The 24,883-nt window shown below is 46.3% G+C and overlaps 1 protein-coding gene and 1 pseudogene across 8 annotated transcripts in view; one reads left to right on the forward strand and one right to left on the reverse strand.

The window, feature by feature from the left end:
• The window catches only part of LOC144767990 (guanylate-binding protein 1-like), a 333,964-nt gene that overhangs the window by 305,471 nt on the left and 3,610 nt on the right, over nt 1-24,883 (reverse strand). The window lies entirely within an intron of this gene.
• LOC144768910 (claudin-7 pseudogene) lies at nt 18,286-18,911 on the forward strand (annotated as a pseudogene).

Raw genomic sequence — 24,883 nt, forward strand, 5'->3', positions numbered from 1 at the left:
ACCTCAATGGCCCTCAATCAGCCCCGCAGCGGTGCACTGTTAAGAAAAGAAAAACTGAGTTTCAAACACGACGTGTGCTTTAGCACACGCGGTGTTTGACACTGTGATTTTCTTTTCTGAACAATGCACAGATGCGGGGCTGATTGAGGGCCATTGAGGTAGTATTCATATTGATTGCAGCCCTTGTGCGCTGCAATTAATATGAATACAGACGCTGAAGAGAAAGGGAGGAGGCGCCTGTCAGACAGAGGCTCGGAGAGGAAGAGGGCGGCGGATCCGAGCAGGGGAAGAGAGGCCGGAGCGAGAGGGGCATAGCTGCAAAGGTTTAAGATTGCCATGTGTGACAGTTTCATAATTTCAGGGCAATTATGAGTGCTATTTCAAGGACTATGAGTGACAATTTATCGTGAGGAAAATCAAGCAATGAAAACAAGGGAAACATTAAAATATTAGAAATTACTAGTGGTGGGCGGATCTAGCGGATCTCGCGTACGCGAAATTGCGGATTTACGGATTCGCAATCCGCGAAGATACGCGAACTCTAGCGGATTTGCGGATTTTCCCGTTTTTTGTGTTGGCGCGCGTTCGCGCCGATTTTGGGACAAGTTCGCAATTGCGAACTTACTTTTCGGCTCGCAACGGCCGCGACTATGTTGTTTCTACGTCTGGTTTATCATCACAGGTTCACAGCACCCTCTGTTTCACCACTTCCACCCTCTGGGACACCCATGCCACCCTCTGGTACATCCTCACTGCCACCCATTAGGTTTATTTATCACTGTAGATTATGGTGGTTGAAAAAAGCAAGCACACCTGCCCTTCTTCAACTGCCATCAATTAATTTGTGGGTCATTAATGTGTCAGTAATTTTGAAACTTCCAGTCTGGCTGGCACCTGCTTCCTTCCTTATCTGTAATTTGCTTTTTGTTGCAGTGACATTTTTTTTCACAGGACCTTTATGGTCTACTTGTAGCTATTCTATGAGCCTGCTGTTTGGGTCATAGCAGGGTCATAGAATAGTTGCAAACTCTGGAGGGGCCCCTCAGGAAGCACTACCTTGAATGTTACTAATGTTAAGTTTGAACTTTTGCACCTGCTCATTGCTTTCAGTTTAGCTAAAATCGTTTTTTCTGCAATTTCGGGCGTTTTTTTATGGCTCGAATCCGTGCGAGATCGATTTCGGAAGCCGCGAATACGTGCGAATACAAAATTGTTTTTTGTGCGACGTGTATGTTCGCGTGATCTTGCGCGTGTTCGCGAGGCGCTTCTAGCTATACGTTTGCCAAGTTACCCTATCGGTCGTACACGGGCGCGGCCATCTTGTTTGCGTGACGTAATTCTGTTTCCGGCCGCTATGTGTAATCTCGCAAAGTGTGCTGCTCGCTAGTACAATTTCGCGTGTGCTCGCAAGGAAAATCTCGCGCGAACTTACCCACGCGGTCGTGAACGGGCGCGGCCATCTTGTTTCTCATTCATTGCTATGGTTCTGGGCATGCTTTCTCTATCCTCTCTCAATCTCTGCCATCCTTTGCTTGTTTGAAGTTTATTTGATCTAATTTTACTTATTATCTATCCCTCTATTTATCTAGCTCTATATTTTTGTGTTTTCTGCTGCTTTTGGTTACTTTTAAACTACTTTTTTAAACTCTTTTCTTTTCTTCTTCACTATTCTATTTCTTGTTTATCATTTAACTGTATTTCTGCCCAGACCATGGTAAAGGGAGCCGGGAAGCACCCTGAGAAGGGGAAGGGTCCCGCACCCCGTGCCCGGCTCCCGTGCGGGCGTTTGAGGGGGGAGCAAGTGGTCCCGCGGGAGATCTTCAGCGCGGAGGAAGCGGCGGCACTGATCTTCCACGTCCAGCGCCGCCTCCCCAAGACGATCCTGGGAGGCGGCAAGATCGCGACTGGCTATGGCATCCGGGAGCGCCGCAAGCGGTGGGAGAAGGTGTGCCGGGCCATGTATAAGATCTCTGGGGTCCGGCGCACATATAACCAGGCCACCCACCGCTGGACCGATGTCATGGACCGGGAGCGGGACTTGCTGGACGCGCTCGGCGTAGAGGTCCCCGGGCTTGGTGAGTAGTAGTAGCTATTCATTTACTAATCTGTTTTATCCGGCTCTGTAATTTGCAAATCTTTGTTCTTTACCAAGAGCAATAATGCTGCCGATTACATTGAGGTAAATTATATTTCAAAATCTTCTATGCATTTCAGGTGCACTGCTCTCCTTCTCAGTAGCCTTGCTTGCTACTATGCTTCTTTGTTTTGTATGTTGTGTTCAGAAGCATTTCATTGGCCTGAGAAATTATGTATGAGTGTAGTGTAAAGATAAGAACTGCGTAATGCTAGACAGTAAGGGTCATATTTTCAATTACCGGCGCATCCCTGCAAAGTAGCAGGGATGCGGCAGTAATTGTGTGCCATGCCACCACCACCCATTGGCCCAAAACGTCACAGAAGCCTTACGCATCTGTGCCGTAAAGGCAGCGCATTGCTGGAGTTGCGTGCCAACGATGGCGCAGCTCCAGCAATGCTCTGGGGTACCCTATCTCCCCAATGCTGCATCAAGCCGTACGTCGGCTTCAAGCGCGCAGGGTTTGAGTCATGCATCATTGTCCTAAAAGTGACTGATTGACATCTTGTAGATTTCCCTCAGCCACTTTTAGGATTCGTTCCTGCGCAGGTACGCCCTCCCTTGCGCCGGAACGCCCCCTGATGGCGCAGGGCTTTACAACGTGATGCATCGCCCATATGCCCATATGTGTGTTTTTTTAATATATACGCCGCACCAACACCATGGCGAGTCTTTTGTTCTGCCGCTGCGTCACAAAAGGCACGCAACAATGGAGGAAAATGAGCCGCAAGGGACTTCTAAATCAGCCCCAACAGACTGAAGTCCAGTCCTTCCTTTAGACACATGGCTATAAGAAGAAATAGTGGCGGTGGTGGGTGAATTGATAGTTTGAGTATTCACTGATCTGCAAGCAGGATGGACTTTGTCTGTCACTTCGCGTGCTGCGGACTGCTGCCTGCAGTGCCAGGCCTAGGCAAACCTCTTTAGTAGTCTGTTTATTGAGTTACATAGGAACTTTCTAAGTCAACGTTCCGCAAATCAGGCAATACGAATAACGTAGTATACCACATGAGATAGATCCCGTGGAATAGTTGTCTATCTATTTGCTATTTCTCCAAAATATTTTGTTATTGTTCTTTTGAAATGTTTGATTTGGTTGAAAAATCTCATCCATGTTTTCTGTTTTTTCTTTCTTTCATGTTGTACATCAGCTCCCCCCAAGGGCAAGAGGACACAGGAGGAGGGTGCTGAGGATGCAGGCCAGGATCGGGCAGGCGAGGGCTCCTTTGCTGGCCCCAGTAAGTTTACATTTTAATAAACAGTACCTATTTTTTCCTAGCGTTCCTCATTCGATTTTTTCTAAATCGTCTTTGATCTTCTTGTAGACTGGATATAAATTCTTATCCTGCCTCGAATATGACTCCCTGTGGTATTACTAGACTATTCTTATTAGTCTGTCTGTGTAGCTAACTAAGATTGGACATTTGGCAATTCCATTGGACTCCCATTCTATTCAGCAATAGCTCTATGCACTGTCTCCTTACTGACTAGATAGTGTGGCAGAGTCATTCAGCTCCCGAAGTCACCGATTATTGATCCCCAATGATCTCTAGATTATCGTACGCAGGACAAGAGAGTACGGAGTCACAGCACAGTCAAGAAGTGTCAGAGGCACTCATGCTTGCAAAAATTCCAAAACCTTTAGCTCATCCACTCTAGTCTGGAGGAACAAAAACCACAGAGTCTATTTAAGTTTAAAAGCTTTATTAAAAGTAAACACATTTATTAAAATCTACTTTGTCATAAAACTATTTAACTGAAAACGGAAAAGTGGTTAGTGCTGACGATTAATTGGACACATTTCTTGTGGTCGAGCCGAGCTCTCACCTGGTTTGAACTTGATCCTGGTCGTGTTCTTAGGAGTCAAGCTTCTGTCTGTTAGGAGAAAAAGTGGTGCGTGTTAAAAATCAAAAGCAAGCATTCATCAGTTGTGCATAAAAGTGCAGCAAGACAACAGCCTTCCCTGGAAAATGGGACATTTTTACTATGGAGTAGACAGTCACAAATTATTACATTGTATTCAGTTTTTTTAACATTTCTCCTAGACCAAATATTATATAGTAGTGAGTGGTGTATTCTAACATTCTTAAATGTACTTTGTAGGTGTAACATCTGGTGACGGGGCCAGCGCGGAGGTGGCTGTGTTGGGCGAGGACTCGGAGGACTCTGGGGAGGAGGCGGTGCAAGAGCCGGCGGACGGTCCTGTGGGGGTTCAAACGGTGGTGGCGGAAACAGGTAAGCTATATATTCCTTACTTATTGAGATTGAAGACTGCATAGTGTGCTTTCTGCACGGGTGTATTACAATTACAAATCAACCAGGTAGTAGCCTCCTCGAAATGTACTTCGACTTAGCTGTGAAGTTTTTGGTGAGAAGAATCCCAATAAGTTCTTAGACGAACGTGATGGATGGGATGAACGAAAAGCGAAAGAAGGGTGTAAGTAAGTGGGACGCGAACTTGTATGATGGCTGGCAAAGAAGAACGATATGTGTTTGCTTGGCCCCCGAGGTGGCTGGGAAGGAAAGAATATGGTATGGTGCATGGCTGGGTCAATGATGAAGCAAGGATGGGTGGAAGGAAAGCAGCCTGGGTGGGTGAAACAGAAACTGTATGTGTGCGTATACTTTGACTGAATGGATGCCTGGAGCATGGTACTCTCTGACTCTTAGATAGCACATGTGTATCTAGAGAGAGTAGATGGTCGCCAGATGAAGTAAGTGTTACCTTGAAGAGCATTTACCACCAGTGCAGGGAAGGCAAGGAAAAGAAATTGTAAATGTGTCCAATACTACCATGAATAGTAGCAGTACTTTGTATTGCGTCTGCAATCACAGCATATATCTGGTTATTACGGTGGACACTCCGTACCTCTCTTAATAACTTTAGTTTACTTGTAGTACGTCATTCATGTGTGGGTGCGTGTATCACTGTTCACTCTATATTAAGCAAAGCACCTAAAGTCATCCCATATGTCATCAAATACGTCCCATGTGAAGTGATAGATAATCAAATTAGTTAGCTTCTTCATTTTCCTTTTCTAGTACTCATTTGCACTGTAGGGTGAAAGGTAAATTAATTAAGCAGTAGCCCTTGTAACAGAGTATTCTCAGTGCCACCCGTAATAGAAAAGTAATAGCTTCACCACCTGCATGTAGTGGCAGTTGCATGCCTATGGAAAAAAAGAAAACGAAACCTTGTTTGTCCTTACTGTAGCATTACAACGGTTACGGTACGATCGAGAATATAGCAGGTGACAGACAGAACAGTGCCATAATGTAGCCTAACAAATGGTAAAGTATTTGCTTGCAAGTATAACTAGTACTTGCATTGAATTTATTTGACATTGCCTACTACTACTAGAAGATATAGTACTGAAGCTGAGTAAGTCTAGAAGATATCCTCGTATTCCTTCACCAGCCTGTTGCTATGACCTTATCCTCCCCAGCAAGTGTGTGGAATTATTGATGTCATTTTAGTCAGACATCAAGCAAAACAACACAGCCCGGGGGAAGAGGGTTAGGGTTTGGAAAATGGATGGGAATGGGGGTTTCTTTTTGGGTAGGTTTTGTTGAGAGAAGAAAAAAAAAGCAGAGCATGGACAAACAATAATTGAAGATAAAGACAATCTTTGGTTACAAACTAAAGCTAAGCACATGCAGTCACACTCATAGAATAATACAATGGATACTGTATCTGTATTGCGTATGTTTTTGGTGTTGTCCTTGAATTTGGTAAGTAAGTTGCATGCAGCAAACAACTCCTCTTATTGGCGGCACTCCTCCATTCCAGCTGACGCTTCGTCCATCAATGTTGGTGACCACTGACAGAAGACACCCTGTCCACTGCCTGCCTGGCAGATGTTGACTGAAACCCGGCCTGTAATTATTGAACGGAAAACAGGAAGTGCTATTACAATACCACTGATAAATAAATAAAAGGTATGTACGCTGTGTGGTTCAAAATGTGACACTTTGATTTCCCTAATAGACAGTACAATATTTTTGAAATTGCGTGCTCTGTCGGACTCACCTTTTTAAAGATAAATAAGTATGGCCAAAATATTATAGCGGATCTTTCCCCTCAATTAAGGTGTACTATAAACTGTGTTTTAGAACACAATTTGACCTTCCCAGCAATGCTCCCACCAAGACCCTTACTAAAGCCAGTCGCAAAAATGTAGAAGAACCCCAATCAGATCTCCAAAAACGATGCCTAGCAGAAAAATGGTTACAAAACGTACTTTGAAAGTAACAGTAGGCCCAAATACAGACCGTGGATTGTATTCCAACCACTTGCAAGCAAGCAAAAGTATCCATAGCCAGCATCGCTCCAACAGTGCTCTACAACACCAGAACTGCGTTGCAATAGAACCCCCCGAAACACATGCAATCGTGCTGGTAGGGCTAACCCTAACTTAAAAAAAGTGCCAAAACTGGTGTTTCCTTCAGGATTTTGTCCAAAACACTTCTATCCGGTATTAGACCTTCCCAGGAATGCCCCAGGCAAGACCCGCCAACCCACCCGGAAAAAACCACCCGACAACACCCCCAAACAGCGAAAAAGCGAAATCTCATACTTACAATATCTCTCGGCCTTCGGTCCAAACGCGGCGCTGTGCAGCTAGGTCATCATCATCATCAATCATCATAACTCCTGTTTTCCACCACGGATTTCCTGAAAAGCAAATGCAATCAAGATTAGATTGTCGCAGCAGTGCTTCGACAGAGACCCCGGCCGCAACCCACCCACGAACAGCAGGAAGCCCCCCCAAAACGCTACATTGAGCAAGATGACAGAAGAAATAGCAAAAAAAAGGCTGCTCCTTCAGGATTTTGTCCAAAACACTTCTATCCGGTATTAGACCTTCCCAGGAATGCCCCAGGCAAGACCCGCCAACCCACCCGGAAAAAACCACCCGACAACACCCCCAAACAGCGAAAAAGCTAAATCTCATACTTACAATATCTCTCGGCCTTCGGTCCAAACGCGGCGCTGTGCAGCTAGTCATCATCATCATCAATCATCATAACTCCTGTTTTCCACCACGGATTTCCTGAAAAGCAAATGCAATCAAGATTAGATTGTCGCAGCAGTGCTTCGACAGAGACCCCGGCCGCAACCCACCCACGAACAGCAGGAAGCCCGCCAAAACGCTACATTGAGCAAGATGACAGAAGAAATAGCAAAAAAAAGGCTGTTCCTTCAGGATTTTGTCCAAAACACTTCTATCCGGTATTAGACCTTCCCAGGAATGCCCCAGGCAAGACCCGCCAACCCACCCGGAAAAAACCACCCGACAACACCCCCAAACAGCGAAAAAGCTAAATCTCATACTTACAATATCTCTCGGCCTTCGGTCCAAACGCGGCGCTGTGCAGCTAGTCATCATCATCATCAATCATCATAACTCCTGTTTTCCACCACGGATTTCCTGAAAAGCAAATGCAATCAAGATTAGATTGTCGCAGCAGTGCTTCGACAGAGACCCCGGCCGCAACCCACCCACGAACAGCAGGAAGCCCGCCAAAACGCTACATTGAGCAAGATGACAGAAGAAATAGCAAAAAAAAGGCTGTTCCTTCAGGATTTTGTCCAAAACACTTCTATCCGGTATTAGACCTTCCCAGGAATGCCCCAGGCAAGACCCGCCAACCCACCCGGAAAAAAACACCCGACAACACCCCCAAACAGCGAAAAAGCTAAATCTCATACTTACAATATCTCTCGGCCTTCGGTCCAAACGCGGCGCTGTGCAGCTAGGTCATCATCATCATCAATCATCATAACTCCTGTTTTCCACCACGGATTTCCTGAAAAGCAAATGCAATCAAGATTAGATTGTCGCAGCAGTGCTTCGACAGAGACCCCGGCCGCAACCCACCCACGAACAGCAGGAAGCCCCCCAAAACGCTACATTGAGCAAGATGACAGAAGAAATAGCAAAAAAAAGGCTGTTCCTTCAGGATTTTGTCCAAAACACTTCTATCCGGTATTAGACCTTCCCAGGAATGCCCCAGGCAAGACCCGCCAACCCACCCGGAAAAAAACACCCGACAACACCCCCAAACAGCGAAAAAGCTAAATCTCATACTTACAATATCTCTCGGCCTTCGGTCCAAACGCGGCGCTGTGCAGCTAGGTCATCATCATCATCAATCATCATAACTCCTGTTTTCCACCACGGATTTCCTGAAAAGCAAATGCAATCAAGATTAGATTGTCGCAGCAGTGCTTCGACAGAGACCCCGGCCGCAACCCACCCACGAACAGCAGGAAGCCCCCCAAAACGCTACATTGAGCAAGATGACAGAAGAAATAGCAAAAAAAAGGCTGTTCCTTCAGGATTTTGTCCAAAACACTTCTATCCGGTATTAGACCTTCCCAGGAATGCCCCAGGCAAGACCCGCCAACCCACCCGGAAAAAAACACCCGACAACACCCCCAAACAGCGAAAAAGCTAAATCTCATACTTACAATATCTCTCGGCCTTCGGTCCAAACGCGGCGCTGTGCAGCTAGGTCATCATCATCATCAATCATCATAACTCCTGTTTTCCACCACGGATTTCCTGAAAAGCAAATGCAATCAAGATTAGACTGTCGCAACAGTGCTCCCAGACACCAAAAATTACCCACAAACACCCGGAACCCCGCCAAAGAGCACCTCAAAGGCAAGCAAGTCAGCAAAAACGGCAAGAAATTTCCACCTCATATTTGGTCCAAAACACTTTTGTCCATTATTAGAGCTTCACAGCAATGGGCCCAAATCCGTCAACTCACCCGCAAAGAAGTACAACACCCCCACAAGTGCTGAGTCTTTCTTCATTGGGCGTAATCCAGCACTCTGCTTTGAGGGAAATCGCAGTCTGGAGGAGGAGGATAGAGGAGCATGTTCTTCAGAACTTGTGAACCTGAGGAATGTAGACTGCGGCACCTTCAAATCAATAAGCAAACAAGTGAAGACAGTTCTGATGATGGTCTTGTTTTTGGGATTAGGTGATTAAAGTTTGAATTAAATTAACTGTGCAAAACAAAGAAAGAGAGACACAAAGCACACAGGAATAAAAGTGAATAAGGACGAAAAAGAAAGTTCTTGATTGATTGTCTCATTTTCAGGGCTCGGTGTCAGGGAATAAGAACAAGATTTCGTCATCATACTCGGCGAATTCAGGCTGGATGAGGTCAGTGCCACCGAACAGAGAACAAATCCCCTCATCTACGTTGCCGTCCTCCTCGTCTTCATGCGGCGTGCTTTCTCGTACTTTGTAATCTGGTGGTTTGAGGTGCTGATTCATCTTGATCATTGTCAGCCGCTCCACATTTTTGGGCGAGAGGCGGCTCCGTTTGGGAGTTACAATGCCACCAGCAGCACTGAAAACACGTTCAGAAGACACACTTGCGAGTGGGCAAGACAAATAGTTTATAGCCAGGTTGGAGAGCTGTGGCCACAATTGTTTTTTGCCATGCCAATACTGCAATGGCTCATCATTAAGAAAGACCTCTGTTGAGTCATTCAGATAGTCCTGCACCATCGACTCAAGGTCATCAACGGTTCCTCCACTTTGCTTACTTTTTGCTGTGGCTGTGACATTTTTTCGAGAACCATACCCAAGCAAACTTAGCCAATCCTCTACAACAGCCACTGTTTTTGTTGTGTGTGGTGCAGATGATCCAGTTGCCGGTGTCTTTAACAGCTGAGCGGTCACTTGTGCCCCAGCCACAGGTGCAGAAGTGGATTCTTGTGACTGGGGATGGCCTGCTGATGCTGATGCTGATGTACTGGCTTCTCCTTCAATAACCTGCCGTTCTTTTTCAAACCTCTTGGCTGACCAGGCTAACCAATGTTTGTACTTTTGAACATCTGCATCAGCAAAAGGAAAGAATGCTTCGCCTGCCAGCGCCTTTTTGTAGCGTGGATCCAGAATAGTAGCACAAATGTAATGCTGATCTGACTTGATCTTTTGAAGACGTTCATCACCACGTAGGCGCTCTAATAATTTCTCAGACAAAATAAAATGGTCTTTTTTTTGTACATCTTTTTCAAACTCAGAAGACACCGCCATCAGTTGGTGCTCCAGCATGCACAACAATGGGATAGCTTTTCCCAAATTACAGTCCTCCTGGCTGACTGCACGCGTGAAGAACTCAAAAGGACGAAGCATGTCTGTCAGGCTTTTAACTATGTCCCATTGCGCCGCACTCATCCGCAGGTCCTCCTTCTGAGATGTACCCTCTGTGAAGAAATAGTGATCGAGTACCGTATACTGCTCATACAGACGCTCAAGCATGTAGAAGGTTGAGTTCCAACGTGTTGCCACCTCCTGGATGAGTGCTTTCACTGGCATTCCACGTTGAAGTAGCAGTCTCCGCAGATGCTTCCGGGCCTTAAAAGAATGGCTGAAATGGTTGCACATTTTGCGGCAGGTGGCCATTACCTCGAACGCTGGACTCTGTTTATCAATCAAGAATTTTTGAACTACCAGGTTGATACAGTGCGCCAAACACGGCACTCTAACATGGTCACCCTGCAACATGGCCTTAACTACATTGGCGCCATTATCCGTGGAAACATAACCAATCTTGCGTTTTAGGGGGGATAGCATTTTCAAGACCTTTTTGTTAAACTCTTCCAAAAGGTTTTCTGCTGTGTGACTTTTCTCCAAGCCAAACATGGCTAGTGTTGCATGTTTCCGAGCAGCTTTGAAAACTTTGTCCGGGTCAACACCTGCGTTTAGCTTTGCTTTAACACCTGATAAAGAGACCCAGTGTGCAGTGATGCACATGTAATCAGCGCCTGCGCCACTGGTCCACATGTCTGTTGTCAGATGTATTGTGTGAACAGCACTCTTCTGCAAAGCTGCCCCAATCGCCTCCAGCACATCTTCATGTAGTGCTGGAACCGCAACTCTGGCAAAATAGAACCGTCTCGGAACCTTCCATTTAGGGCAGAGCGTTGCCACTAATTCAAGAAAACCTACCGCTTCTACAAAAGAAAAAGGTAGAAGGTCCACAGCTAGCATTTTAGCCAGCTTAGTGTTATACAGACGCGTCAGTGGGTGGTTGCGTTCATATGGCACGTCTGAAGTAAGCATTGTTCTAATGTTGCCCTGGACCAAGCATTTACGGGCTGATAATGACTTCGTTGACCCAATTTTGCTCGCTGGTGCGTTGGTGTCTCACTCGCTCCAACACTCTTAGTGTGCCACACATTGGGTGTGCTGCTGACAGGGGTACTGGGTGTAAGGGAAGTGTTTGACACGTCTTCTTCCTGCTCGTCATCATCAGATGAAACATCAACGTTTCCTTGAATTTGGCCTTTCTTGATCACATCTAGGTGCGCAAACCATTTGACAGTGTGCTGTCTCCTAAGATGACCTCTCTGGCCTCCGGTACCATAGTTGGTACCTGGCTTACCACGACTAACTGCTTGCTTACAAATGGTACAAATGGCAAACTTTGGATTTTTTGGACAAACAGTAAAGAAGTCCCAAACTGGGGACTTGAAGTGTCTGTGGGACATGGAGGAGGCGGCGATACTGGTGGTGGTGGTCATGAAGCTAATGCCAGATGAAGTGGAGGATCTGGATTGCCCAACTTTTGTACGTTTTGCACTTTCACCGCCACTAATTAAGGTCGAGGTTGACGGAGGTCTCTTCTTGCCAGAAAGAAATATGGAAGCGGGACGAGTTGGTGTACTACTTAACTCCAATGATTGTGGTGTTTCCACTGCCTCCTCATCGACAACATCATCATCATCATCACGCTCAGCAGCTCTTCGGGCTAGGGTCAAAATGTCTGTTTGCTGCATGCCCGCTGGGGCTGCAGTGACCTTTATAATGACTGGGTCGTCGTTGGCAGAGTCTTCATCAGCAGCAGTATCCGCCACTTCTTGTTGAGACTCATCACACTCCATAACTCTGAGACTTTGGACGAGCTTCCTTTTACGCTTAACTACCTTTGTCGGATCATGGTGTGCCTCACTCTCAGACGGCTGTGGTGCTGGTTCCCAAGTTTGATCCGTATCATCAGAAGGAGGTGTGCTTGAAGAAGATGTAGACACCACCCTTGATCTCTTCCTTGCTAGGGGTGTGGAAGACAATGAAGGATCATCAGGAGGAGTGGCTTCCTCAAATGATACATCGCCTTGATTGTCGATTTCCTGATGTGCCCCTACTTCGGGAGGAACAACTATTGTGGGCACTTGTGACCCTCCATGCACCTCTGCTTGCGCATCTCCTTGCGCTGCCTCTCCTTCCACATGTACTTGGGCTTGTACTTGCACATGTGATTGTTGTTGCGGCTGTGGTTGTTCAACACTCGTCAGATGAGCTACAACAACCTGTGTTGATTGAGGGACATTGCTGCTGCTTTCTTGCGATGAGCCAACATCACTGGTCGATGGTGATTGAAGAACTATACTGGCTGCCTCTGCAGCACTCAAGGGCTTGGACTTAAGTTGGCGTGGTGGTGGTGGTGGCACTGAGCCCAATGGAGCGGGGGTGCTGCTGCCAGCTTGGTCCCCAGCAGATCCCGCTGCTGCTGCTGCAGGCATACTTTTTTTTTTACTCCCAAAAAAAGGGGCGGGCAGCACACCAGTGTCCTTGGTAACTTGCTTCTTCTGCTCCTTACTGGCACCTTTCTTGCTAGAGGAGCTACGGGTTACTTTTTTTGGGGCCATCTTCTTCAGAGCAGGTCAGCACGGCAGCAGTTGCACGAGTTGCAGAAGGTTCTGTGTCCAGACGTGACGTCGCGTGACGTTATGCTGCACACACACACCGCTGCAGGACTTCTTCCTGGCACTGGTGGTTCTCTTGAGTCTTTTTGTGCACCTAAAAGCAATGGAAGACAGAGGAACATCAGTTCAGTTATACACCCCAAAAAATCTACAAAGCACAGAAAAATGAGCACAATCCCATGCCATCCATGATGTTTACATTGAAGACACCCCACAGAAAGACTAGGGAGTGAGACATGCAAGTATGCAACACTGAGTCACTACCCCTGGGCATAATGGATGAAAAGTAGGCAAAATAAGTGCAGGCCTCAGACACTGCCTCTCCTCAAAATGGCCCCTTACACTCCAAGCACATGTTGCCTGTACCAGCCAGCACTCAAGATGGCCACCACCACCACCCACATGGCCAGTCCACATCAACAGTACACCCCCAAAAAACAGAAAAACAGCCAGAAATCACCACAATCCAATGCCATCCATGATGTTTACATTAAAGAGAGTGAGACCACACCACAGGCACACTCAGTCCATGCACCACCACCCCTGGGCAAAAGGCCACACCAGCAGCCCCCCAAAAACGACAAAAAACAATAAAATCAGCACAATCCCAGCCCATCCATGGCCTCAATGGTGTTTAAATTCAAGAAGACACCCCTCAGAAACACTAGGCCCATGCAACACTCACTACCCCTGGGCATAATGGATGAAAAGTAGGCAAAATAAGTGCAGGCCTCAGACACTGCCTCTCCTCAAAATGGCCCCTTACACCCCAAGCACATGTTGCCTGTACCAGCCAGCACTCAAGATGGCCACCACCACCACCCACATGGCCAGTCCACATCAACAGTACACCCCCAAAAAACAGAAAAACAGCCAGAAATCACCACAATCCAATGCCATCCATGATGTTTACATTAAAGAGAGTGAGACCACACCACAGGCACACTCAGTCCATGCACCACCACCCCTGGGCAAAAGGCCACACCAGCAGCCCCCCAAAAACGACAAAAAACAATAAAATCAGCACAATCCCAGCCCATCCATGGCCTCAATGGTGTTTAAATTCAAGAAGACACCCCTCAGAAACACTAGGCCCATGCAACACTCACTACCCCTGGGCATAATGGATGAAAAGTAGGCAAAATAAGTGCAGGCCTCAGACACTGCCTCTCCTCAAAATGGCCCCTTACACCCCAAGCACATGTTGCCTGTACCAGCCAGCACTCAAGATGGCCACCACCACCACCCACATGGCCAGTCCACATCAACAGTACACCCCCAAAAAACAGAAAAACAGCCAGAAATCACCACAATCCAATGCCATCCATGATGTTTACATTAAAGAGAGTGAGACCACACCACAGGCACACTCAGTCCATGCACCACCACCCCTGGGCAAAAGGCCACACCAGCAGCCCCCCAAAAACGACAAAAAACAATAAAATCAGCACAATCCCAGCCCATCCATGGCCTCAATGGTGTTTAAATTCAAGAAGACACCCCTCAGAAACACTAGGCCCATGCAACACTCACTACCCCTGGGCATAATGGATGAAAAGTAGGCAAAATAAGTGCAGGCCTCAGACACTGCCTCTCCTCAAAATGGCCCCTTACACCCCAAGCACATGTTGCCTGTACCAGCCAGCACTCAAGATGGCCACCACCACCACCCACATGGCCAGTCCACATCAACAGTACACCCCCAAAAAACAGAAAAACAGCCAGAAATCACCACAATCCAATGCCATCCATGATGTTTACATTAAAGAGAGTGAGACCACACCACAGGCACACTCAGTCCATGCACCACCACCCCTGGGCAAAAGGCCACACCAGCACCCCCCCAAAAACGACAAAAAACAATAAAATAAGCACAATCCCAGCCCATCCATGGCCTCAATTATGTTTAAATTCAAGAAGACACCCCACAGAAAGACTAGGCCCATGCAACACTCACCACCCCTGGGCAAAGGGCCACACCAGCAGGCCCAAAAAAAGGACAAAAATCAGCACAATCCCAGCCCATCCATGGCCTCAATGGTGTTTAAATTCAACAAAACAGTTGTATCATGCACCCCTAACCAACCCTGGTCCTACTGGATACTGTGGCTACCCACAATGTAATTTATTTAATGTTCTGAAAAAGTTCCAAAATTTTACTTGCAGCAACTGTAATGCCCCAAACAAACTTACTTGTGAAAGTTGATTTCTAATCCAAAAGTGATCCAAAGACAGTCAAAAAGGCCTCAAATCCAAATATCCAGCAGCACCCACAAAAAGTAATCCTTCCAGCTCCAGATCCAAATGAAAGTGACCAGGAGATGGACAAAGCACTGGGAGGAGCCTGCTGGACAGTAACAGGAAGTTGGAGACTGTGGGGCACTTCCTTCCTCCCCCCCCCCCCAAAATGGACTCCTTGCAAAAAAAAAAAAGGCCATGCAAATGTCAACCTGAGGAGTGATTCTGATAAAAATCATAATTTTCTGAAGGTTTATCCTGTTTGCTGGTGATTTTCTTGTGCGAAATTGCAAAATCTCTATTTCGCAAGTGCGAGATTGTTCCTTTCCGCCGCAACTACGTGTTCGCAATTGTGAACTCTCCCGAGGTGTGCTGTGCAAGGTGGCAAGCCGCGAGTACGTATTCGCGGGCGCCAAACTCCCGCGGGAACACGCAGCAAGATCTAAAATGGCGCGTCACTCGCAAAGAAAAACAACTCGGCAAACGCTAAATGACGGAAAGTGAACGCCGTGCACCACGCCGCGCGCCGCAACCAAGAAAAAAATCCGCCGCGAGCGGATTCACGGATTTTCGACAAATTCGCGAGCGTTCGCGGATTGCGAATTTGCCGAAAATCCGAAAAATCCGCGAGCGGAGCGGATTTTACGCCCATGCTTAGAAATTACAACGGAGAGTGAGGCTGAGGCACGCACAGATAACAGGCTGTATTTCATTATGTAAAGACTAGTTTAGGAGCCTCAATCCCAATAAAAATCATTACCCCGAGCTGGGTGGCCGACCCCAATCGGTGAGCAGTGCCCCTACCTGCGCAGCAGCAGGCACCAGATCACATCAGCTGCTGCAGGCACTTCTGACAGTGACCTCCGGCTCAGCTCTGGAGTTGCTGTTGCATCCGGGCCGACACTGCAGGCAAATATAATGGTAAGGGACCCAGCACCAGCACGAGGACCTCAGATTCCAGACCCTGCCCTCTCACTACATTTGTGTTAACAATGACAAAAACTCAGGGCTGGCAACTGGTAAAACACTGTCTACTTACGAATCTTTAGTCAGATTGGCCCGTCAGCGAGTCACACTGCAACAATGCAGCTGTGTACTCAGGCCGCGGAAATCTGCCCTGTTCTTAGACTTTGGTCCAGGTTGCTGGCTGTCCTCGGCCGGCTCGGAAATTATAATTGAATGCCGCTGATCATAAATAGAGCAGAGCACCGGCGGCCCGGCTGGTCATGTGGAAACAGTAGCATTTTAGACCGAGCTGCAGCATGATTCTGGACGGCCTAAGTTCCTCGCAACCAAACTACCCACTCTGGCAGTGTCAGCCAGCAGGACGTGACGTACTAGTACTACCGCTGCCCGTCGGTAAAAGCTATAGGGATGCATAGTTTTAGGAATACAGAGGAGGCCTTTTGAGAGCATGCAATCAGAAGATGTTAAATTCTAAAAATAATTATGCTATTTGCATATGGGATTTCGCATTGCACTGTAGTATTTGTATAGCACTTAGTCCCCCTCACCCCCCAATGTGGGGTACCCAAGCGCCTACTTACACAGACTGCGTGCTACTCATGTCCAAGTCATACACTTGGAGTCATACCAATATCAGAAACCTCATTTGCAATATATTAAATCAAGACTCTGTACATTAGCCTAGGAGCTGTTTTTTTCGGTTGTACGTTGTTTGGAGGCTTTTGCTACCAGCCTTTGCCAAACCCAGATTGCCAGCCTTTGTCGTGGGCCCCTCCTTCCCATAAAATCAGGAAAACACAGGGTCTGGGCCTCTCTCTGACGTCACGTGAGTGACCCGGCCCAAGAGGGACCGATGTCAGAGAGGCCCTACAACATGAAACATGCAGTTAGATACCTCACACGGTGCCGGTCTGACCACCTATTACACCTTCTGAGCATTACTACCAGCTAGCACCTGATCGCGCGGTGCGAGACACAGGCTGGTAAATTTAACATATTTCAGCTGCAGATGGGAGTCCGATTGCGGTGGTTATGCCTCTCCATTGCCATTGGCGGCAGCGATACAGACTCTGCCAAGGCCAGCCAGGAGGCGGCAGGCACTGGCAAGATCAGGGCACGAACCACTGTGGGCCACTGGAATAGGAGTTTACCTCCCGGTGGCTCCAGCCCGCCTCCAGTGTTTTTAAGGATGGACAGTGAGTTCCCCCACTCACAGGTAGCCATAGCCACGCCGCGATCACTGAGACAGAAGCCATATCACACACTGCGCAATTAGCAGGACACCTTGCAATACCCGGATGCCCGTGTTATCTTTCTTATTAGCACACCAGCTTGAAAACACACCTCCTGCCCAGCATCCAATGAGCACCAGACAACTGGCAAATGCCTGAAGAAAAGTGAGCGGCCATGGACATGATGCAGACACCCATTTATGATCTACCTCAGCCAGCTGGCCACTCAGCTGCTCCCCCAGGCCGCTGCAGATTTCGATCTCCTTCAGCTCCTCCTGGGTGTTTATAATCCAGTACTGTATAGGCAAAATTAGCATTACCGGCGACGACTGTGGTACGTATCAGGGTTATAGGGCAGTTCGGCGGGGCCGTCCAGTGAAAGGCTGTCCAGGCAGCCTCTGCACCCCGTGTCACTCACTCCTCTCTGTCTTCCTTGGCTGGCTATGGCAATTATTAGTTGATCCGTTCTGAGGAGCTGACAGCACGCTGAATTTGGCCCATGCATGCCTTGTGAGCTGCAGCAGGCAGCGCGATGCTGCGGGCCACGCCATGATTGAATTTGGCGCCTACTGCATAGCCAGCCCCTTACAAACTCAACTCCAGTCTAGTCCAAACCCAACCCCGGCCCGCCTCGTTTCCTGTTCCAGGACGTGAGGTTACATTATCTACCCCACAGTGCCACAGAGCTGCCGGGCAGATTGTAACATTGTAGCAGGGCACGAATGAGCGCACAATCTGTTAACTCTTTAGTGTTACAGTCCGAGCCTGGCAAGTGAAGTCTGCTGCAGCCGGGCCGGGCGCATGGCACAGAGGTGTCAGAGGCGCTGTTTCAGTGCTGTCAGCAGAGTGGCAAAAAATGCGTGACAATGCATTTCAGTGCCGTCATGCGGTAACACCACACTGAAATGCGTTAGCGTCACGCCTGATGCGTGATACTTGACAGGACTGGAGGGGAAGTGCTGCAGAGGCCAGGATCAATCATGGCGAACTCGGGACTGCAGATGATGGGCTTCGTACTGGCGCTGCTGTGCTTCATTGGGCTGATCGTGCCCACCATCCTGCCCCAGTGGCAGATGAGCTCCTACACCGGGGACAGCATCATCACGACCATCGCCGTCAACCAGGAGCTGTGGATGAGCTGCGCCATCCAGAGCACGGGCCAGATGCAGTGCAAGGTGTAAGACAGCATCCTGGCGCTGTCCGGTTCTCTACAGGCCACGCGAGCGCTGATGGTGGTTTCATTGTGGTGTCCGCTGTGGGCATGAAATGTACCAAGTGTGGTGAAGACGACAAGGTGAAGAAGGCACGCATCGCCATGACCGGGGGCATCGTCTTCCTGCTGGGAGGTCTGGCTGCTCTGGTTGCATGTTCATGGTACGGCAACACGATTGTGCAGGACTACAACTCCTTCACCCTGGTCAACACCAAATATGAGTTTGGATCTGCAATCTTCATTGGCTGGGCAGGGTCGTTGCTGGTGGCCCTCGGCGGTGCTCTGCTCGCTTGCTCTTGCCCAAGGAAGTCTGGGTCCACAGGCCGCAAGTACCCCAAATCGAAGGCAGCGAAGGAAGGCACAAGTGCTTTTGCAATCCCTTGTGTCTTATAATGCAGATGTTGCAGATGGTCATATGGTTGGATAATGCCTCCAGGATTGGGTTATATAAATGAAAATGCGAGGCATCAGCTAAACATGCATGTGTGCTCCATACAGTCCATGAGCATCAGTACATTAATAGATTAATAAAGTGGAAATGCGTGTGACTATGAGGAAATTGTATCTGATTAAAAGCCCTGAAGTTACATTAGAGCTCATGGACAGAGGGATAGCCAAACATTACGACTGCAAGAGAGAGGAGTGGGGAATAAAGGCACAAGTGTAAACATGAGAGAGGGATACATATAGAGACGAGATGTAATGAGAAACATGTTAAGAAGACAGAGATGAGAAATAGAAAGGAAGAGATTCGAAAATATTAGGAGTAGTATGAATGCCTGAGGGAGAAATTAGATAAAAAGTGAAGGATCAAGAGAATCGAGAGGATAGGACTTGAAATGTCCTTCAAAGGAATATAGAGATTCTGAAGAATAGTTGGTGACAGCGAGCGACATCAAGAAATTAACTTTGAGGACAAGACGGAAAACCATGCTCCATTCCATTTGTAGGTTTGCCCCACTCTCTATAGTTCGGTCTCTTCTCCCCCCGTACTTGCTCCAGGACTAGGCACTTTGTTACAGGGCGAAAGAGGGCTCTGGTGTCTCCTTGCTGACTTCTCCCTCCAAATTGTGGCTTGTGAGTCCTTTATTTTGTGTGGGTCAAGCAGATTAATAAAGCATTTGCAATGCAATAGGTCTCGTATATCCGAGAGTTTCAGCTATGAGCATTGTAAAATAACAATGCCTTTTATTTACTTTTTTAAAGTCAGCACATAAATAAAAGGCATTGTCATTTACAATACCAGTAGCTCAAACTCGTCGTAAATGTGTGACCTATTGCAATGCAAATTCTTGTTTTATAATGTTTTTCCCATCCTGCTGGAGTCTTGCAGGAGTCAATGCGGCCCCTGTACTCCTGTGGGCCTGAAAATGTTTCAGAATGTGGCCCCAGGGGGATCTCTCCGATATAAAATACTGTATATAATATTAGTTTTAATATTCAGAAATTTGCACACGTACAAGAAGTAATACTTTTAGAATGTCAGAGTTTTCTTTATGTGAAAGAAAGAGTATGCTGATATCTTGGAATAGCTGTGATGATGGGGCACGGAGGGCCTGGAACAATGTAGCCATGCATCACCCCAAAGTTAATAAAATGCTCACTGCCCACATCCACGTCCATTTGGAGTTTATAGGATTGCATAATATTGCTTGCTATTTCCAGTCCTTATAAATGAGGCGTGGTATATAAAGGGCCATACAAAAGCACATTATTGTTCCTGCTATTATTATTAGCACACCAGAAGAGGTTGGGCATCAGAGAGAATTGTGGGACAGGTGACAATGAGACAGAAGCCAGGGCGGAGGCAGGCCGATTAGAGAATAAGTACCAAAAAGAGAACCGAGGGTGGAGGGTGAAGGTGGGACGAAGAGGAACTGCGCCGTTGTCGGTAGTAGCTGAGCTCTGGTGGCATGGTGCCACCCGTCCCACAGTATGCCTCACAGCAGCTGGCAGACCATAGATATCCACCAACACCAGCTCCTTGTGCTCTGACCAGTGACACTGTAACTCCTCTCTCTCGGCCTTCACTTCATGCGGCACCCACCGCCCAAGCCAACCACAGACTGGGATTTCTCATCCCTGCTGCGGCGACAGCTGTTGTTTCAAAGGAGGCGACAAAGGAGAGAAACCATAGCTATACCGAATGTGCATGAGCCACATTTCAGCGCCGGTGCACGGCCAGAAATCAAGGGACCCAGAAAGACATAACCACACCGACGTATAAAAGCAGCGGAGCAACAGCCGGGCAAAATGATAGCTGCCTCGAAAGAAAACCAAAGTATGAACGCACTTCTAGATGACATAGCCTCATTCTATAACCATGGTTAACGTCACTCAGCAGATTTAAACAAGCATAAGCCTCTGTGTATCCAAATTGCAAATCTGCCTTAAGACCCTTAATGTGGCGCCGTGTGTGTGTAAAAGCCCGGTATTTTCAGTTTTTTAAAACAAAAGTTTGGAGGGATATTTGGCGCTGCACACACGCGCGGTCTGGTTTCTGGCGCACATTGCCATGGCTGCAGCGCACAGAGACCCTAAACTGCCGCACACAGAGGAAAAAAAATAGAGGGAACATTGCCCATGAGGCCTACATAAAAATGATGGTTTACGAGATTCTGAGATTGTGATGATCTACGCTTGCGCGACTGTGCTCCAGAGAAGTACAGGCAGCTTGTGCCTGTACAGCGTGGGTCAAGGTCGGCGTGGCCTGAGCCTGAGTAGGATGCCAAAATCCTGTATGTCCTCATCGTGAGCATGGGAAACCAGTCTGAAATAACAATTTGAAGGACAAAAGTGAAAAAACTGTTAAAGGACAATTGAGACTTTATTAAAACGATGAAATATGGACAATGAGGAGATGAGGTTATTCTGCTCCACCCCTTAATTCGACCAATGAGAGTAAGCGAGGACCCTAAAAGTTACGAATATTAGATAGATAAGTTAGGGTGAAAGGGTATAAAAGAGGATGTTTGGAAGTAAGAAAAAAGCTTGCTTTTGATTTTATTTTCACACCACGACATGCTGTCGTACTGACAAACTTTTCCTATGGTGGAAAGACTTTGAATTTTTTCTTGACTTTAACTTTTGATGAGTACGGAGTCCGGATGCGAGGTGAACATCAAGAAAGAATAGAGAGGTGGTTTTGGGGAATTATGCTGTCCTTGCTTTGATGTCCGTGTCCTGAAATCTTGGTAATATTACTTTGACTTATTTCTCTGAACTTTCATGCTAATAAATATAAATGTTTGAATTTAATTTTCTATCTCTATAGGTTATTAAATGCTTATTAAAATAGAGCGAATAAAAGTAAGGTCATGCTAGGAGATTAAACTCTAAATAAAATTAATAAATGGAGAATTAAGCTAGTCTTTTGTCCATTAATTACCTTTTACTAGCAGATCCATTGACCAAATGGTGGGGTGTTTTATGTTATTTTAGAATAAAACCATGGTAATTTTGACAAACTGCAGATGTATATAGTGTACAAAATTTTAGTATGAAATAAGACACTCCACTAGAATCCAGCAGCTCTCCTCTAGTCTTCACTAATCCTGGGAGCAGGGTGAGTGTGTGTATGAATGACTTGTGGAGTTATGGGCCCCACTGACGAGTAATGTGTGACTAGTTCCTAGGAAGCGTGGTGATGATTGGTAGCTTTTGTTTGGAACAGCGCTGGGTCAGTTGTCTTAGGAGGAATTACAATAATACAAAAGTTACTGACTTCCTCTGTCTGCAAATTTGTCTCATGATGAAAACTAGCTGACAAGGTGTATTCAATTCCTATGAATTCACAAATGGGTTATCGAAAATTATGAAGTAAGTGGTGTAGTCAGTGCACAGCCGGTTTGTACGATGTGAGCCACGAAAGTATATCAAAATTAAACCAAAGGTCGCGTGCTGCCTGGTGGGTGGGTGGCCAGCCCGAAACAATGAGCAACAGCTAGTGGAGATCCACTGGTATACCAGACGCACTGCAATGATTAAAGTATTGTTCTTAAGTACAATGTAATTATCGAATATTGTGATATAGTAAGCACAGACGATTTGTCAAAGAAATCAAATCACTCAATAATGCAATTCATTTTCATTTCATTATTGAAAACGTCATGAATGTTGCAAAATGATAAATATACAAAGAAACCACAATTACTTTTGCGCTTCTTACATTTCAATAAATCAAGTAAGAACAAAAAAAAAAGTTTTAGTATTTGTCATGAACAATAATATTCAAGTCTTCTTGGTTAAGCCCAATGCATTTCGGGATGAAATCCCTTCTTCAGGGCACTAGTAGTAAAACAAGAAACATGCTATGAGAAGAACGACAATGTAAATTAATCATGAACAATATGAACAAAGTGTTACAGAAGTACAATGACCAAGGAAAAGCGATGTACCAAACATCCTAATGTGCCTGCTAATAGTCAAACCTGAGTAGTGCTCACCAAACTATGGTCACCGGGTGGTGATAAAGCGAGAACTTGTAGCAAGTGGTAAACCAAAGTAAAAGTAGACAAGAAAAAACACTCTGGTGTGCAATAAGTTGAACACAAGGTGAATGAAATTAGTGCTGAGACCCCTAAAATGTGCAGTGAGTTCACTATAAATGATCTTAAAAACACTTACTGCGATCCAAGACATGAGAACACAACCTGCTGAAGAACCTCAATGGTTGTTGATACCAAATCTGTATTAAATGCAATATGACACAGGCATCAATATCCGTAACCAGAAACCTAATGACTCACTGGAATATATTATGAGAGTGAAGTACTCACAAGGTTGACTGTGTCGATACTGCCAAACACAGGTAGAAGGGCAGAAGGAAGTGAATCTGTAATATTAAACGAATGCCTCATCACTCTCAAATACAAACAGTACGGAATCTAAGAAAACCTCTTGTATTAAAGCCGCTCAAGTACCTCAAGTGCGATGATCCTAGGTGTTCAAACGGGAGAAGTGTGCACATATATCAAAAACAGGAAACCCTCCGCGGTAACTGGCAGGAATAATCTGAAAAAAGAACACAAGCGTGTTCTAAAAAAAGGAAGGGATGCGCTCTTTTAAAATGTGGCCAAGCCACCTGCCGCCAGACCCTACCGGTATTGCTCTACACAGCACTTACCACATGACTGAGCTATCTCCTGGCATTTTCACACAAGGGGGAAGTCAGCGGTGTTTGTAGACAAACACCGCGATGTAAGAGAGTAAATAGACATACGTTACGCTGTCACAAGCATCAAAAAAGGAGCTGAAAAGATGGGGAGCGATGTTATCTGTCTGAAGTGGAGCGGAAGGTCGTTCCAGGCACTCGCTGCGTGGAAGAAGAAGGAGTGGACTCCCAATATGGTCTTTCTGGTGCAGGGGACCACGGCATAGGAGAGCTGGGCTGATCGTGGGGTCCTTTGGGGTGCGTGGAATTTGAGTTGGCTATTCAGGTATCCTGGTCTGGTGTCGTGGAGGGCCTTGTGACTCTGGTAAATGGGGTTCGTGGAGAGCACTCCGTTAATTAGAAAAATTATATTTGATTATCAATTGGTGCCGCGGTCATAAAGGGTCGTCAGCCCTTGGGTCAATGATGAATTATGATGAGTGTTAACACCCACCCGATCGCGCACTGTTCACGTGGTGCTCCGCACCTTATTTGTTTTAGTGTATTTATCACCTTTTCAAATGACTACGTTTAACGTTGTTAACACATATTTTTATTCATAGTGTATAACCATATTTTATCATTGTGTTATTCGTGATCTGCATAACAACATTTCATTTGTACATTTTGTTTCACAAACAATTTTTTTGAATATGATGCATTTCAACATGATACATTCTAATCATTACTCTTGTGAAGCCCAATGCATTTCGGCAACCGTAGTTGCCTTCATCAGGGGCAATTCTGTGGAAAAAATAAAAATAAAAACGTACTGTGAGTTTTTATTGTGTATTGTACATGGGGGTCTTTTAAATTACTAAATTTCTTGAATGCCTACCTTTGCGCATCAACTTTGTGACGATATACCTTTGCGGATATCAATACGTCTGGTGAATACTCTGCATGAATAAAAACGAAAACGAAAGATCCACTAAGACTACTTATCGGGTTCTAGATGAAAGAAATTACAAAGTTCCGAACGGGTTACGTACCTCGCTATCTGTGTGAGTGTTTTCTGAAACAACAAACGAGCATGTGCATTATTGTACACAGCATGGTGCCACAAAAATGTTAACTATATTTAACGCATCTAATCAAAACGTACCTTGGCTTCACTTATGTTCTTACTCTACAAAACAATGTATGCCACTTGGTTAATGTCCAGCATTTGAGATATAATGGTAACCAGTTCAAAAACGCTGTATCTTGTAAT

This window comes from Lissotriton helveticus, chromosome 7, assembly GCF_964261635.1.
Source record: "Lissotriton helveticus chromosome 7, aLisHel1.1, whole genome shotgun sequence".
Lineage (NCBI taxonomy): Eukaryota > Metazoa > Chordata > Amphibia > Caudata > Salamandridae > Lissotriton > Lissotriton helveticus.